This window comes from Triturus cristatus, chromosome 7, assembly GCF_964204655.1.
Source record: "Triturus cristatus chromosome 7, aTriCri1.1, whole genome shotgun sequence".
Classification (NCBI taxonomy): domain Eukaryota; kingdom Metazoa; phylum Chordata; class Amphibia; order Caudata; family Salamandridae; genus Triturus; species Triturus cristatus.
This window is the reverse complement of record NC_140590.1, coordinates 919,589,490-919,601,766: the sequence shown is the minus strand read 5'-3', so window position 1 is coordinate 919,601,766 and position 12,277 is coordinate 919,589,490. Positions and strand designations below refer to the sequence as shown.

Genomic DNA, 12,277 nt, shown 5'->3' with positions numbered 1-12,277 from the left:
AGAACTGCCCTACTGCTACTAGAAGCCTGCCCTGCTGCTTGAAGCTTACCTTGTACCCTCAGAGGACTGCCCTGCTGCTTGATGGCAGCTCTGCTGCTTGATCACAGGACCACCATGATGACTCCAAGGACTTGTTGGTTTGCTAGTTGGTTTGCTGTGTGAGCTATAGGCACATACCAAGCTTCAGAGACCTTGAACCATGCACCTAGTTTCTGTCTGGAGTGAGTCCTGAGCCCCAAAGTGGTGTCCAACCAGTCCTGGACCCTTAGTAGTGGTGCTAAATGTGCACCTCCAGCCAAAACCTGAAACTTGAGACTTAGAAACATGTTCACCAAAATGTGGACAGAGAACCGACAGGAGACCAGTACCTACCTGCTTGTCCAACATTCTGAGGTACATTGCCAGTCGGCCTGGCTTTGAAGTAGCCCCTGCTGCATTCTCCATTGCAGCAGCAAATCCTGTCCTGGACCTTTCAGAAAGGGTATCCATCCTTGTAGAGCCCTCATCAGCTTTCGTACTCAGCTTCGTCTTGCTGAAAATGTTCAGCTTCCAAAAAAGTGACAGATTCTGTACTAAGAAATCTTCACCTTGACTTCATCCAGGGCCTCCCTTACAATGACACCTTCGCCCCAGACACCACTGGCTGCCTTCTCCTGCTGAACGTTCACTTCCCAGGGACTTTTTATAGAAATTTCCTCTTCCTCTATTTCTGAAGGTAAGCCAAGACCGGGTCCAATCCACTTCATCTATCTTCACCCGAGCCCTCGGAGACCGACGCAACAGCAGACAACTTCGGACAATGGATCTACGACTGCAGCAACACCCTCGCCCCGATTAGGAAACCGCCCAACAGGCTCACAGACACAAGAGCCATCTTGTTCAATGCCGACCTCCAGAATTCCAAGCACACCTGCAGAAGACTCGAGAAGCAGTGGCGCAATGGCCAGACACCAGACAAGCACACAGCCGTCATGAACGCCAGACGCAAACACCACCAACTCATACGTTCTGCCAAAAGAACCTCCTTCAAAGAACACATCGACAACAATGCACACAACAGCAAAGAGCTCTTTAACATCATGAAGGAACTCGCCACCCCCAGCTCCAGCTCCAATGAGAGCTCCAGCTCCAATGACGTTCCGCCGTCACAAGAACTCTGCGACTCCCTGGCTACCTTCTTCCACCGCAAGATCACAGACATCTACAACAGCTTTGACACCCAAACACCGATGACAGACGCCGACATCCCTGACTCAACACCCACCAAACACACAGACATTCTGCTCTCCTGGAACAACGTCAATGACGAAGATACCATCAAAATCATGTACATCATCCACTCCGGATCACCAGATCACCCTCCGACCCCTGCCCCCACCATATCTTCAACAAGGCAAGGTCCATCATCGCACCCCAACTCCGAAAGATCATCAACAGCTCCTTCGAGACCGCCACCTTCCCAGAGAGCTGGAAACACGCCGAGATCAACGCCCTTCGCAAGAAACCCAAGGCGGACCCAAAGGACCTCAAGAACTTCCGACCCATCTCCCTGTTCCCATTCTTGGCAAAAGTCATTGAGAAGACCACCAACAGACAACTGACCCACTTCCTGGAGGAGAACAACGTCTTGGACTCTTCCCAATCCAGCTTCCACAGCAATCACAGCACCGAAACCGCCCTATTAGCTGCCACTGACGACATCAGGACCATACTGGACAAAGGCGAAACCGTGGCCCTCATCCTACTGGACCTCTCGGCCACCTTCTGCCACCGCACCCTGCGCACACGCCTACACGACGCAGGGGTCCGAGGCAAAACCCTGGACTGGATCACCTCCTTCCTCACCGGCGGAACCCAGAAAGTCTGACTCCCCCTTTCTGATCCGAAGCCACCACGATCACCTGCGGCGTACCCCAAGGATCATTCCTCAGCCCGACCCTTTTTAAGATCTGCAGGGCACTGCTCCCCAACATCGACCAAGCACACCACCTGAACATCGTCTCATACGCCGACGACACTCAGCTGATCCTTTCCCTCACCAAGGACCCGGCCACCGCCAAATCCAACCTCCATGAGGGAATGAAGGCCATCGCAAACTGGATGAAGACTAGCCGGCTGAAACTGAACTCAGACAAGACGGAGATCCTCATCCTCAGCTCCACCCCCTCCGCAAGGGACGACTCCTGGTAGCCAGCCACGCAATGAGCTGCCCTGACACCCACCAACCACGCACGCAACCTGGGGCTCATCCTGGACTACACTCAACTCAACAGCAAATCAACTCTGTTTCCTCCTCCTGCTTCAACACTCTCCGCATGCTCTGCAAGATCTACAGGTGGATCCCCACCGAAACCAGAAGAACGGTCACCAAAGCTCTCGTCAGCAGCAGGCTGGACTACGGCAATGTCCTCTATGCAGGAACCACGGCCACACTCCAAAAGAGACTACAACAAATACAAAAAACTTAATTCTCGGACTCCCCCGCCACAGCCACATCACCACACATCTGAGAGATCTACACTGGCTCCCGGTCAATAAGAGGATCACCTTCAAGCTCCTCACCCACGCACAGAAAACACTGCACAACGTCGGAACAGCATACCTCAATGAATGACTGTCCTTCTACACCCCGAACTGACAGCTTCGCTCTGCGGACCTCTCCCTCGCCACCGTCCCTCGCATCCGCCGAACGACCACCGGCAGCAGATCTTTCTCTCACCTCGCCGCTAAGACATGGAACTCCCTCCCCTCCTTCCTGCACCTGACCCAGGACCTGCTGACCTTAAGGGGACTTCTCAAGACCTGGCTGTTTGACCAGTAGCCGCTTCCCCCCTCCCCCTCAGCGCCTTGAGACCCTCACGGGTGAGTAGCGCACTTTACAAATGTTTTGATTGATTGATTGATCTATCTAAACCCTGCTCTAGCGCGATTTGCCGTAGCGCTTGATTTTGCCCCCGTCTCGTGCAACTAGATGCCTGTAGTTGGTGCTTTGATCTTTTAGCCACTATTTTTCACTTAACATTTTAAAATAAAAAAAAATCATAACTTTGGTTCTACTGAATTTTTTTCTCCATTTTTCTAAATTGGTGTGTGAGTTTTCTTGTGTTTTGTTTTCACTTTATTACTAGTTGTGTGCTGCATAAATGCTTCACAAAGCGCTTTTAAGTTGAGCCTGATTGCTTTTGTGCCAATCTACCAGAGGGTTAACCACAGAGGTTAATTTAGTGACTTTTGTGGTTCACCCTGAGAATCATCATGTATGTTGCTTGAGTAGGGTTTTCACCCCCATCAATAACCCAATTTCATACTCTAGCCCTACCACTAATACAAACGTGCTACATTACTCTTACACGGACCACTACTGTAAAAAAAAAAGATTGTTATTTGGGATGGATTTACATCCTCAAGAAACAAGTTAAAAATCTTGTTAGGTCAAATAAACAAGGACTCCTGGTAGCTATAGCACAGAGTAGTTAGCCTTAACTTATACAAACAGTGTGTAATGTAGCAGTACCAAGGTAAAATAAAAGTAAAGTACCAATCAGAAGTTGATGTTTGCTATCAACTAGGAATTAGGTGCGATCTCAAGCTGACTACGATAGAGTGGATCGTCAGATACACAAAGTGGGTATCCCGGTCAAAGCTTTTACCTTCTGACTTCATTGTATTTATGGAAGTCGAAATCCGCTGTTGGGGCAAGATTGTATGCTGTATCCAGTGAAGTTCCCTCAACGTTGGATAGCTGTTGGATGAGGTCCTGCTAAATCCATTGGATTTGATGGAAAAGGTCTATGTAAGACCATGGCTGCCAAAGTCCTCTTGTCGGGCAGGTACTTTTTGTCCTTTCAAGAATTCAGCCTTTAGAATTTGTAGTTTTTAGAGCTCCAAATCCTGGCATGGAACAAGTGGGAAGCTGTATCTTATGAAGTCCTCTCAAAATCGGATATGGTTGTTGTATCGTCCCAGTGAGGCTCCAGAAGTCTTGGAGGTCCAAAAATATTCTACAGCCCATCTTTTTAGATTTTTTGGAGCAGTTCCTTTTAGTCTCTGCTTTCCATCCTCAGGTTCAGCACATACGAGCCATGAGTCACTCCAGTAGGCCAATTACTACTGGCCCACTGGTCACTCCCGGAAAAAGTACTCTTGCAGTTTGTTCTGTCACATGTACTAACATAGCAGGGCAGCTTACGGACTCATTGATTCCACTTCTCATTTCTGGGTACAGTTAGGTGCAGGTCCAGCCATTCAGGTCTCCACATAGATTACAGACATCAGGTCCACTCCTCTTCTGTTCTTTACCAGGCCCAGATGTGTGGTGAGGAATTGGAACTAAGGTACCACTTGTACAATCAACTATGTAGTGGGTAGAGGTGGCTCCTGGCAAGTACCTAACCAATGAGAGAAATGGCCCTGGGGCAAACCTTGCCCTGTTCATAGCACATCCTGTTTTGCTTACAGCAAACTATCTAACATTGTACTTTATAAGTGAAATCTAACATTACAGAACTCTTTTGCCCATGGAGTAGGCTGATAGCCGAGAGATGGTGTGTCTACAGTAATGAACAGCCCCTCCTTCTCAACCACATCAGCCTGTTCTGAGCAACTCTCCCTCCCACTGGGATGGTGCCATTATGGCTGCAGCTGGCCCTGCAATCAAAGGCCCTCCTCTTCCCAGGTCTTAATTTACTCTTACCTATGAATGTGTAGGCTTCATCTTGGTCCCATTCCAGTTAATGAAGATCCTTAGCCCTCTCCTACTCTCTTTACTGAAAGGGATGAGTCACATATCTCACATAGAGGTCTTCCTACCAAACAGCCTGAGTCATTATTTCTGCTCTGAGAACAGTTTTCACACCTCACTGACAGGGAGAGATACTGCAGACAGGCTAATGCTAATTAGCCGAATGGAACATCAGGCATGCACACCCTATCTTTACAAAAGTTACTTTTCTGGTATGTTTATTAAAATCCATCTTCAGTATTGAAAAGGATTCTGATAAATATTAAGAACAGTGTTTTTATCTGTCCAGTAGCTTATCTTACAGCACAGTTAGCAAAAATAGCATTCTAATTGCAAGTTTGTTTTCTTCATAGGATCAGTTACAGCTCTGTACAGTAAAAATGGCTTTTGTAACTGTAAGAAAATGCCACATGAAATTCTGACATGTTCCTTTTTTAATACTAGGCACCATACCTTGTGGGTTGCAAGGACTACTTAGGGGCAACCTATTTCATATTTAAAAAAGGATTCTGTCTCGTCAAAAAGGGGATTTTGACAGGTTTGTTTGCAGATTTAAAAGCTGCAGCAGTCATGCTATGCTGGTAGGATTGCAGCCATGTTTAACTTGTCATACTAGTGGATGACACGACAATCAGTACAGTCCAATTGTGAAAAGTAAATTCCCATTACAATGGTGTATTTTCCTGAAGCATGTACTATGGCCTTAATGGAAAGCTAAATATGCCAATCATGAGTTAGTCAATTTTGCCTTGTTTTGGAAGAGGTTCATTCTCACATTCTAAGATTTTACTGCTGCTCCAGTGAAAACTCTACTCAAGCAGCAGCGAATCTATTTAAAAAGCAACCCTCTGACCACCTGCGACCTCTCGTGTTAGAAAATCAGGCAAGGGGAAGCTAAATCACGCATGAGCTCATCAGCTTGCATTTCTGGAGCCTCTGGGGAAAAAGATTCGCCACGGTGCAATTGCCAGAATTTGTCGGGAACTCCACATTACAAGACTAAATTCCACCAGTTCTGTGAGCGGAATGAAACATTCCGCCCACCCCTGGATAACATGATGGGCTTTGTTGTAGTTTGGTAAGTTATATTATGTTTTAACCCCTTCAGTGCTAGGCCGTTTCCCCGGTGTGCTAAGCCTTTTTTTGGCTATTTGGGGTAGTTCGCACTTAGGCTCCTGTAACTTTTTGACCACATAAGGCATCCACGCCAAATATGCATCCTTTTCTTCCAACATCATGGGGATTCTAAAGGTACCCAGGGTTTGTGGATTCCCCTGGAGGGGACCTAGAGAGGACCCAGAAACTAGCAAAACTTTGGTTTGTTTTGGAAAAATGGGAAAAAGGGCTACAGATGAAAGTGTCTATTTTTCCCCCTGTAAATGGTATCAACAAAGGGGTTGTGGGGCTGAAATCACCATTTTCCAAGCTTTCATGGACAAGCAGACTTTTGTCAGAAAACCAAATAGTTTTACACAGTTTTGGCATTTTTCAGGGACATAGCCTATATTTGCTATTTTTTGTGCTTTCAACCTCCTTCCAGTTAATGGTAGAAATAGGTATGAAAGCAATAATAGATCCTGGAAAGCTATACATTTTAGAAACATAGACAAAATTTTGAATTCAGCAAGGAGTCATTTTTGCAGATCCTTCAAGTTTTTTTATAGAAACTAACAGTTGAATATGGGAATAACTTGAAAATTAGTTGACAATAAACAGTCATTTGTGTGAACGTTTTCATCTGTAACTTCTTCTAATTATGACAGCTGTTTGAAAGCAATATACCGTTACATCTGCTGGACCTTTCTGGATGAGGGGATATATAGGACTTGTAGGTTCACCAAAAACCCAACGAACCCAAAACCAATAACTGAGCAGTGTCTTGCAATGGTTTTTTATTATGTACCGGGTATAGAACAATTAATTTGGGAAAATATATACATGGAAAAATAGGTATGAAAGACACCTATGTATTTCTGAAATTGGAACACAATATAGAGTTTAGAAACAGTAAATATTTGCACATTTCCGAAATTGTGAGTACCCATATTAGCATGAGAATTATAGGGTATTCTTCAAAAGGACTTCTTTTTTGCACATTGTCTTTCATTTGGAAGGCATAAATGCATCAAAAGTCAATAGGTAATAAAAGTTGCTCTACAATTCTGTATTAACCTAAGTCTCTTGATAAAAACGGTACCTCACTTGTGTGGGTAGGCCTCGTGCCTGCGCCAGGAAACAGCTCAAAAACACAACGCGGACACACTTTATTTTTTTAAGTGAAAACTGACCCTTTTTTTGCAAAGTGCCTAGCTGTAGATTTTTAACCCTAGCTCTGCCAGCACCTAGGGAAACCTAGCAAACTTATACATTTTTTAAACTAGACACCCAGGGAAATCTAGGATGGGGTGACTTGACTGGCTCTCACCAGGTTCTATTACCCAGACTCCCTTGCAAACCTAAACATTTGTTTAAAAAAAAACACATTTTCCTCACATTTCTGTGGTGGAAAGTCCTGGAATCTGAGTGGATCCACACAATTCTACCCACCCCGTGTTCCCCAAATTCTTCCGAGAAAAATGGTACCTCACTTCTGTGGGTAGGCATAGTGCCCGCGACAGGAAACGGTCCAAAACGCAACATGGACACACCACATTTTCACATTGAAAACTGACCCTTTTTTTGCAAAGTGCCTAGCTGTAGATTTTGAACCCTAGCTCTGCTGGCACCTAGGGAAACCTAGCAAACCTATACATTTTTGAAAACTAGACACCGAGGGAAATCCAGGATGGGGTGACTTGAGTGGCTCTCATCAGGTTCTGTCACCCAAAATCCCTTGCAAACCTCAAAATTTGTCAAAAAAAACTACATTTTCCTCACGTTTCTGTGGTGGAATGTTTTGGAATCTGTGTGGATCCACAAAATTCCACCCTCACCGCATTCCCCAAAGGCTTCAGAGAACAATGGTACCTCACTTGTGTGACTGGGTCAAGTACCCACGACAGGCAAAGGCCCAAAACCTATTGAGGCAACATCAAAATGACCTATCACAAAACAACCTGGTTTTGCAAGGGGGGGGTCCCATGAGTTTTTGGCCCCGGGGTCAGCGGCCATCTAGGGAAACCTACCAAACCCATACATTTCTGAAAACTAGACACCTAGGGAAGTCCAGCAAGGTATGGCTTGCGTGGGTCCCCCAACATTTCCCTACCCAGAATCCCCTGCAAACCTCAAATTTAGCTGAATAAATCACTTTTTTCTCATATTTCTGTGTGGGAAAGTTCTGGAATCAGCTTGGATCCACAAATTTACTACTATTTACCCAGCGTTCCACCAAGTCTCCCAATAAAAATGGTACCTCACTTGTGTGGGTGGGTCAAGTACCCGAGACAGGCAAGGGCCCAAAACCTATTCAGGCGACATCAAAATGAGCTATCACAAAACAACCTGGTTTTGCAAGGTGGGTCCATTGAGTTTTTAGCCCCGGGCTCGGCGGCCATCTAGGGAAACCTGCCAAACCCACACATTTCTGAAAACTAGACACAAGGGGGAGTCCAGCGAGGTATGGTTTGCGTGGATCCCCGGGTGTCTAGTTTTCAGAAATGTGTGGGTTTGGTAGTTTCCCAAGATGTCCGCCGAGCCCGGGGCCAAAAACCCAGGTGACCCCCTTGCAAAACCAGGTTGTTTTGTGATAGGTCATGCTGATGTCGCCTCAATATGCTTTGGGCCCTTGCCTGTCGTGGGTGCTTGACCCACCCACGCGTATGAGGTATCATTTTTATTGGGAGACCTGGGGGAACGCTGGGGGGTAGGAAATTTGTGGATCCATGTAGATTACAGAACTTTCCCAGACAGAAATTTGAGAAAAAAGTGATTTTTTCAGCTAAATTTGAGGTTTGGTCCTGGGGAGCATGCGAGGAGCACTTGTAGTGCCACCCTGTATTTGCACCCCCTTTTCCTGCAAGGTGTGGAATGTATGCCACAGTGTGAAGGAAGGTACAATCGGCGCTCTGGCAGAAATGGTTTGCATGTGAGGCTCTTCTCACAGACCACTGCTGTCAGACCGCTGCAGGACCGCTGGATCAGTATTGAAGTCCACATCTGGCTGCCAGTAACACCACTGCTTTAGCGGTCCTACAGGGGGCAGCGCATTGCACCGTCCACTGTAGGACTGCCAAAGCTGTAATAAGGTCCTTTATCATTAGAACTAATATGCATCTTTACAGTAAAATTGCCACTCAGCTTTACAATAAAATAATGATATATACTATACAGACTCTAATATATTTAATACGCTCCCAGTTTTATGGTATTTCTTTTTATTTCCGTCTGTATTTATCCATATTTATTTTTTGCTAATTTTATCTGTATTTATCCACCTTTATTTTGGCGTGTGTGAACAGCTGAAGCTGAACCTGGTATATTTTCACATTTAATTCCCCAATAAATGTACAGTCTTACTTGAATGCTCGACAGGTTTCGGTGGTATGAGCACCCACAGATGACAAATCATTTTGTGGAAGATGTTCTATGCTAAAAGAGCAAGAGTTCCTAATAACACTCCTATCTAAGCCAATTTGGGAAAGGTCTTGATTTGGATAGCAGTTGGTCAGACCGCCTATCGCTATTGTGATGGTGAGGAAGCCACTCAACAAGCAGTCATCGATCCAACTGCCGCATTAGGATAGGCCGCCATGCTGGCAGTCTGAAAATGCTCTTTAACACGGAGGCGTGTGCAGAAGCCAAGGAAAAAGTCCATGGCACAAACTGCCATGAAAAGGAGCACTTTGTGCACACCCATGTACCGTGTGCCTTGTACCGTGTGGTACATGGTACACTGTGCATGGATGTGATGGGGCAGTGGCCCACAAGGAACAGGGGCCCTGTTTGGGGCCCCCAAAGTCCATTCTGACAGTCATACCACCATGAAAAGGCTTTCATAAATGGACATCGTAATCCTGATGGCGGTGGTTGCCTTGGCACTGCCTCCATTCGGGAAAACAATTGCGACCTCCACCCTAGTCCTGATCCTGGGGGAGGCAGCGGTCCATCCCCCAACAGACAAGCGGCTGACAGCCAGCATTGTAATGTGGCGGTCCGAACGAAGTGCTGTCGGAGGGGAGACCGCAACCGACATGCTTATGGTGGCGGTCCAACCTCCATCATAATGAGGCCCTAATTCATTTTAGGCAAAGTGTTGGGAACTCTATAATTTATTTCGAGTATAGTCCATACACAGCAGTTAAAATTATAAAAACGTAAATAGGCAAAATTATAGACATCAGGGCAAGGACTAAAATCCATACTAATTTAATTTAAAAACATAATTCCAGCCTTTATCCTAAATTACCAAAAAGATATCGACAAACCCTTTGAAAAGTAACCTGTCCCAAATCCGAGCACAATATTCTACAGGCTTCTCGAAGGAGTCTCACCCCAAGGCTATTGCACAAGGGTTTAAGCCATGTCTGCCCCGGCCTGTGGTACCCAGGACAAATAAATAGAACATGTTCAATGTTTGCCCTTACACAGTTACAAAATTGACATGCTACTGTCTTGGATTAATAAAATTTCCATTTGCTTGTATATGAATTTAGAAAAATTGTGCCAAGCCTGAGCTTAACAGAGTGTACGGTCTAAAGGTGGTTGAATATCATCTAGATAGGGTTACCCTTGGGCACAAGTAATAGTTACTTGAGCTACCTCTAACTGTTGAATTTCAATGGTTTTGTATGTGTAAAATCCGAACCTAACTATAACATCCTTGTATCGTTTGGTTCTTTAGTGAACTTTCATTTTGTTTTTATTCTATTTTCTAACTATGACAACCCTGTGACCTTAATTTATATATAAAAAATATATATACTTTTTAAACAAAAAATGTCAAATTATACAATGAATTTAACTGAAAAAAAACTACATTGTTCTAAAAATTTGCAAACTTTCAAACATATGAACTATTAAACAATAAATAATACTTTCTTATAACACAATGATATTTTTAAACCACAATATTTTTGACAGCGATATTAAAAACCATGATACTCACACCTGCAATATTCCTGCATCAAGATATTTTTAGACAATATTCTGGTATCACGATACTTAGAGCTTGATATTTTGTCCAGTCACTGTACAAGGGATTTAGCATACACAAACTCTCTGATTTCGTAAGCCAGATAATTTTTGAATGCTAAAACCCTTTTTCAAATGTACTAAGCTCATTTAACATATCTGAAAAGGTTTTCCGAATCATTTAATGGGTTTAGGAAAATACACTTATCTGGAAGGGGTGTGTTTAGGGTGTTCCTTCGAAATATCAATTCCTTATTTTACATATCAATGTTTTGCATTTAAAATCTAGTCGCAAACCAATATTTTGCTGAGTACACAAAGGTTTGTAAAACTTCGCATTTTTTTTTATTTCTGATGCTTTTAGGAAAACAGGCTACATATAAAAAAGATCGCTTTATTTAAAAGCTATAACAGACTTGTTGGTCTGCTAACCCCAGCAGGCCACTTTCCTTGTGATGACAGAGAATTGTAGAAAGCAGTGGCGGCCGACATGGACCAGTGGGGCAGGTGGAGGGGGCGCAGGTGGGAGAGGGGGCCAGCAGGAAGCATGTGGGAGAGCACGTGGCTTGGAGGTTAATGATAAAAATTTAAAATAAAACAGTTACATGGTGCTGCAAACGCCGTCTCACACTCCTCTGCTGCCAGTTCTTGGTCTCAGGAGTCCCTGGAGCATGAGAGCAGCGTGGGGATTGGCCTGAGCTGAATGGATCAACAATCGCTTTTTCTCCAACCCAGCTGTCCAATACAACCGGGTTGGAGAAACCTAAGTGGGCATGTCAGTTTGGCCGGCCTGAGACGTCCAGCCAAACTAATTTGCACACTTAGAAGAGCAAATAGCACTCTTCCATGCCCCCCCCCCTCCCAACACACGCTGGCTCAGAGCTAGCAGCTGAAAAATAATACAATAATAAAATATTGTTTTAGTTTTCAGGTGCTGGCTCTGAAGCCAGCTGGGCGACACTCCTCCGCCATTGAAGAGGAGCGTCGCTGGTAGTGGGAATCAATTTGTGGCCTACGTAATTAAGATTCATGGGGTAGTTTGAATTGTGACTCACTGAAATTCAGTATTTTATGAACCAACTTATTAGTACATAGTTCAGTTTACAAAATACTAATGCATTCCGTAAAGTTGGTGCACAAATTGCAACCATTTTTAACCAATGCATGCTTAGTATATCAGGCCACCAATTCCTTAATCAACCATTTAAGTCCTTCATAATTATATGTCATAACAGCGTGTATTTTGCCACAAGATATTTATGATAGAGCGTCACATGTTCTGAGATTTGTAGGGGGGCACCATATTCACCGTTAATCAGCACCCACATATAATCAATGTATGTTTAGAAGTGTCATAGAAATGCATTTGTTGAAATCATTTAATGTAGAAGTGTTAGAAATGTACTAATGCCTTAAGAGAAATTAACGCCATTAGCTATTATGAAATGTATTTGTAATAAGTTT

The 12,277-nt window shown here is 44.4% G+C and overlaps 1 protein-coding gene across 1 annotated transcript in view; it reads right to left on the bottom strand.

Moving 5' to 3' along the window:
- The window catches only part of DOCK2 (dedicator of cytokinesis 2), a 1,824,799-nt gene that overhangs the window by 156,976 nt on the left and 1,655,546 nt on the right, over positions 1-12,277 (bottom strand). The window lies entirely within an intron of this gene.